This window comes from Mesoplodon bidens, assembly GCF_964165515.1.
Source record: "Mesoplodon bidens genome assembly, chromosome: 3".
NCBI lineage: Eukaryota > Metazoa > Chordata > Mammalia > Artiodactyla > Ziphiidae > Mesoplodon > Mesoplodon bidens.
In genome coordinates this window covers 84142191-84148190 of record NC_138178.1, presented here as the reverse complement: position 1 = coordinate 84148190, position 6000 = coordinate 84142191, and positions in this window count along the sequence as shown.

The window sequence follows — 6000 nt, the reverse complement described above, 5'->3', positions numbered from 1 at the left end:
TGCACATAGTCAATAACCACACCCACAATCAAGATATAAGACATTGCCGGAACCCCCAAAATTCCCTGATGCCCCTTTGTAATCACTTTGCTGCTGTTGATTTTACTTGTTTTTAAAGCTTTCATGCTAGAGTTGAACACACTACTTGGTCTGGCAGGCTCAGTCCTTTCTTGTCTCACATAGTTGTTGAGATAACTCACAGGACAGCGGGGCTGAAAGCCGAGGGGCAGCTCTGGACGCTTCTGCGTAGGGACGGTAGACTGGAAGGAGAGCTCAGCAGCAGCCTCAGCTCTTACCCATCGGCCTTTTGCCCGATCTGCGTGCCCTGCAATCAATTCACCAGCTAAACCTGCCTCCCTATGCACCAAGCACGTGCTTGTGAATTAGAATTATTGCCAGGTAGCCCTCCTGCGGATTCTCCACGAGCCCCAGGGAACGTGAACCTTGCAGGGATTAAGACTAAGGCCCCGACCATAGCACTGACCCTTGGAAGGACCAGGTAACCACACTCAGAAGAGAGGCCGTTACTTAGACAAGCCCACCTCAGCTCCAGACCCCAGACATCTAAGCACTGTCCTTCAGATGCAGGCACGGAGCTTCCCAGTCCTGAGGCCAGGCCGGGTTTCTACCCAGGTTCCCATAGTCCTAGGGTACACAGAACATGGTCAGGTCTAAATCTTCTTAGTATAGACAACACATGGTCATCTCTAAACATAATCAATAGACAGGACATGCAGAGGTCTAAATCTACCATGTAGACAGAACTTGATCATGTTTAAACTAGCTTAGGGCTGATCTCATAGGAGGTACAGATCACACACATGGGTCTCTCATCTTTGGACACCCGCATCAGGAAAGTGAACAAAATCTTTGTCATTAAACATTTCAAGAGGCAAAACCGAAATGTCACCAATATCACTGGCCACCTGATGGTCAGGATCCACGGGTGAGCCACGAGCTTCTGAGAGTGCAGCCCAGTCTGCTGCCAGGACAGACAAGAAGTGGCCTGATTCCAGCCTCCCAGGCTTCCAGAAGGAGGCGGCCGCACCGGAAGCCCAGGCAGGACAGTCCTGCATGGTCCGGGCCGGGAGATCCGGTCTGTCCATTCCGCTGGCCGATTCCGGGCGGGGCGCTCAGGGCCGCTGAGAGCCCTGCACTCAGGTCCTGCTTCCCTGCAGCGTGTGCGTGTGTGTGTGCGTGTGTGTGTTTGTGTGTGTAGAGGGGGCGGTGGCTGACGGCCCCCGTGGCTCCGGTCCCGGGCACCGCGCTCTCTTCGAGGGGAGGCATGGGGAGAGGTAGGGGCACAGAAGCCGTTGGAGAGGAGAACCCACCGCGGAACTCCTTGCACACTGGCTCGCCCCACCTGGTGACCCGCCTGCCCATCGTGGGTCGCATGTCACCCCCCAGCCCCCACCCCCGAGGGCAGGGCGCCTGCTCTTTCAAAAGCACAAGGTCTCACATGAAGGAGACCCAGTGGGGACTGTCACGCCCCCACTCCTGATGCTGACTTTGGGAGAATGAACCCCCTTGACTGGGCGATGGGACCCTGTGAGGAAAGAGGTGGCGGCCCCATCCAAGTTGGGGCCTGGCTGAGAGATGGGAACACAGGAGCCAAGTGCAGAGCCTGGAGGCCAGGCCAACAGGAGGGGCACCCCCAGCCTTGGCCGGGCTCTCCAACTGTGACATTGTAGCTTTAGGGGAGCTGGGGCAGGTGACTGAATGTAATGGGTGTCTAAACTGGACCCAGAATAGGGCTTAAAGAAGGTGTGAAGGATGTTACTGAGACAGTCACAGTCACTGGAAGACAGACTCTGTGTCAGGACATCCTGCTCCATCCATTTAAATCCCTGAGATCTGTGACCTTTACGTGGCCACGCAGGATTGTTAGAGCAGCTGCGTGTGGATATATCTGCAAGTGGTTCCAGCAAACACACAGTCGTGCACACAGGCGGGCACAGCACACACACAAACATACGCAGGTGCACAGCACAAATATATTCACACACTAGCATATGAACACACATGCACGCATATGCCCATGCACACACTAACGTGAGCAAGTGCACACTAACATGTGCAAGTGCACATACCTATGCACATGCACAGCATAGGTATACAAACAGGCACATGCAAACGCATGTACATAGCACACACACAGGGAATAAAGTGAATCCATAAAGTGAATCCGTAAAGCATTAAGTCCTGAACACAAGTGAAGCTGACATGTATTTTTCCCTTTTCTTAGCTTTGATGTTTTTCACAATAAAAAGTTTAAGAAAAAAGTTAATGGCAAATGACTGTGGATTCATAGGACTTTCTGACGTTATTCTACAAATATTATGATGGGAGAAATGAATGTAGATATTACATGTGTCCACTAATGGAGGAATGGAGAAGAAAAACATGGTCCGTCAATACAAGGGAATGTTATTCAGCCTAAAAGGGAAGGAAAGGCAATTCTGGGATTGCCTCACAGGCTGCAGCAGGGATGAACCTGGAGGGCATTAATGCTCAGTGTTGTAAGCTAGACACAAAAAAACAAACAGTGCCTGATCCATTCATACAAGGTCCCTAGAGCAGTCGGAAACATAGAGACAGAAAGTTGGATGTTGAGTGCCAGGGGCTGAGGGAGGGACAATGGGGACTGAGTGTTTAATGGGGACTGTTTCAATTTTGCAAGATTAAAAATTCTGGAGGACGATGGCGGTCATGTTTGCACAACAGTGTGAATTACTTCTGGACCCTGAAATGTGCACTTAAAAATGGTTAAGATAGTAAAGTTTATGTTTTGTGTATTGGACCCCAATTTTTTTTTAAACATCTTTATTGGAGTATAATTGCTTTACAATGGTGTGTTAGTTTCTGCTTTATAACAAAGTGAGTCCGTTATACATATACATATGTTCCCATATCTCTTCCCTCTTGCGTCTCCCTCCCTCCCACCCTCCCTGTCCCATCCTTCTAGGTGGTCACAAAGCACCGAGCTGATCTCCCTGTGCTATGCGGCTGCTTCCCACTAGCTATCTACCTTACGTTTGGTAGTGTATATATGTCCATGCCACTCTCTCGCTTTGTCCCAGCTTACCCTTCCCCCTCCCCATATCCTCAAGTCCATTCTCTAGTAGGTCTGTGTCTTTATTCCCGTCTTACCCCTATGTTCTTCATGACATTTTTTTTTCTTAAATTCCATATATATGTGCCAGCATACAGTATTTGTCTTTCTGACTTACTTCACTCTGTATGACAGACTCTAGGTCCGTCCACCTCATTACAAATAGCTCAATTTCATTTCTTTTTATGGCTGAGTAATATTCCATTGTATATATGTGCCACATCTTCTTTACCCATTCATCCGATGATGGACACTTTGGTTGTTTCCATCTCCGGGCTATTGTAAATAGGGCTGCTATAAACATTTTGGTACATGTCTCTTTTTGAATTATGGTTTTCTCAGGGTATATGCCCAGTAGTGGGATTGCTGGGTCATATGGTAGTTCTATTTGTAGTTTTTTAAGGAACCTCCATACCGTTCTCCATAGTGGCTGTACCAATTCACGTTCCCACCAGCAGTGCAAGAGTGTTCCCTTTTTTCCACACCCTCTCCAGCATTTATTGTTTCTAGATTTTTTGATGATGGCCATTCTGACTGGTGTGAGATGATATCTCATTGTAGTTTTGATTTGCATTTCTCTAATGAGTAAAGATGTTGAGCATCCTTTCATGTGTTTGTTGGCAGTCTGTATATCTTCTGTGGAGAAATGTCTATTTAGGTCTTCTGCCCATTTTTGGATTGGGTTGTTTGTTTTTTTGTTATTGAGCTGCATGAGCTGCTTATAAATTTTGGAGATTAATCCTTTGTCAGTTGCTTCATTTGCAAATATTTCCACCCATTCTGAGGGTTGTCTTTTAGTCTTGTTTATGGTTTCCTTTGCTGTGCAAAAGCTTTTAAGTTTCACTAGGTCCCATGTGTTTATTTTTGTCTTTATTTCCATTTCTCTAGGAGGTGTGGACCCCAATTTTTACCACTTTTTTAAAAAAACAACAGGAAGTAGTCCATGAATACCACAAGATGCACAACTTCACTAACAACCGAGGGATTAAAACCATAAGAAAATTACTGTGCACACACCTACCAGAATGGCAGACATGAAGACACAGTATCAAATATCAGCAGGATGTGGAGCAATGGAAAGCCTGGTTCGCAGCAGGGGGTGCAACCACTTCTGAAGCAATCGGGCCTCAGACAGCGAAGTCCGTGCACACAGACCCACAGTGTTCCTCCCAGCTGAACACAAACCCCCCAGCCCTGCACCAGGACACACGGACATAGACTCTGCAGCCACAGGAGCCAAACCTGAAAAAACCTGAAGGCCATCACAAGCGGATGCAGAAAGGAACCATGCACGCTTCTATGAAGGAATAGTCCACAGCAATGGAGTATATTTTGTTTAAAGGTAGTAAAACTATAAAAAATATTTAAAAAAAAACTATATTCACAAGATGAAAGAATCTATCATTCTGGCACCTAGGGATTGTCGAATGCTCCTAAAAATAGATTGTTGTGGAAACGTTTATTATAAGGAAATTGACATATTCTCTAGGAAGGACGGGGTGAATGGGCCTGCTACATTTTCTACATTGAAGACATATACAGGTTGTGATTCTACTTCTGTTAAATCAAGTGGGGCTTCATTGGATTTCTGCTACTGCGGAGATGATCAAATTCTGGGTAGGGGTCAGGAGAAAATTAGTCATAGGTGTTCTCGTGTAATAATTACGGTTGAAAGTGTAAATGATCCATTTATCTGTAAGACTGAGAATACAAAAACTGCTACATTACTTCATAGGAGATTGTGTGTGCTACTGTCCCTAGAGCTCCAGTGAGTGAATATTTTGAATGTGAAGCTCATCCAGATCTGAGGATGGAATAAATAGCTAGGTGTGATATGGCTAATATAAATAATATGCCTACGTTTATATTAATTAGTGGATAAGATACGGGAAGAGGAATTCATGTTGTGAGGGCCAGGCTTAAGGCTAGCATTGGGGCAATAATATATAAATTGATGATGTTGATGGACATAGTGGTCCTTTAATAAGTAATTTGAATGCCTCAGCAATGGGTTGTAGTCACCCATGGGGGCTGATGATTTTTGGCCCTTTCTGGATTTGTATATAGCCTAGGATTTTCCATTTAGTTAATATGAGGAATGCTATGGTGAATTAAATTGGGTCATTTGTGAAAGAATGTTGATTATAAACATATTCATAGGAAGAGGACTTGAACCAGTGCAGATAAAGGTTTCAGTTGTACATAATTACCGGGCTCTGCCACCGTAACAAACCCGGTTCTACAGTAGGGTATGTATAAATTAATTGAATGTAGATTATATCATCATTTAGTTTGCACACATTTTGTAAAGTAAGCCTTCCAAGGGGGTGGGACAAGGATGGATTGGGAGGTTGGGATTAGCAGATGCAAACTATTCCATATAGGATGGATAAACAACAAGGTCCTGCTGTATAGCACAGGGAACTATATTCAATATCCTGTGATAAACCATAATGGAAAAGAATATGAAAAAGAATATATGTTATATGCATAACGGAGTCACTTTGCTATACAGAAGAAGTTAACACAACATTGTAGATCAACTATACGTCAATAAAATAAATTAAAAAAAACAAAGTTCTATTATTTCCTTCTTTCACTCTAAAGGATTGTTTTACAAACACTGTTCTAGGTGCATCCAACCCAGATCCTCTCCTCCAAGGCTCCATTTTCCCTCCCTTTAAAAGCTGGTGTCATCTCTGATATGCCAATAAACTCCATGCCAGCTGAAATCAGGTGCCAGGACTTTGGAAGCTGTTTTTTTTTTTTTTATTTTTTTATTTTTTTTTTTGTGGTACGCGGGCCTCTCCTGTTGCGGAGCACAGGCTCCGGACGCGCAGGCTCAGCGGCCATGGCTCACGGGCCCAGCCGCTCCGCGGCATGTGGGA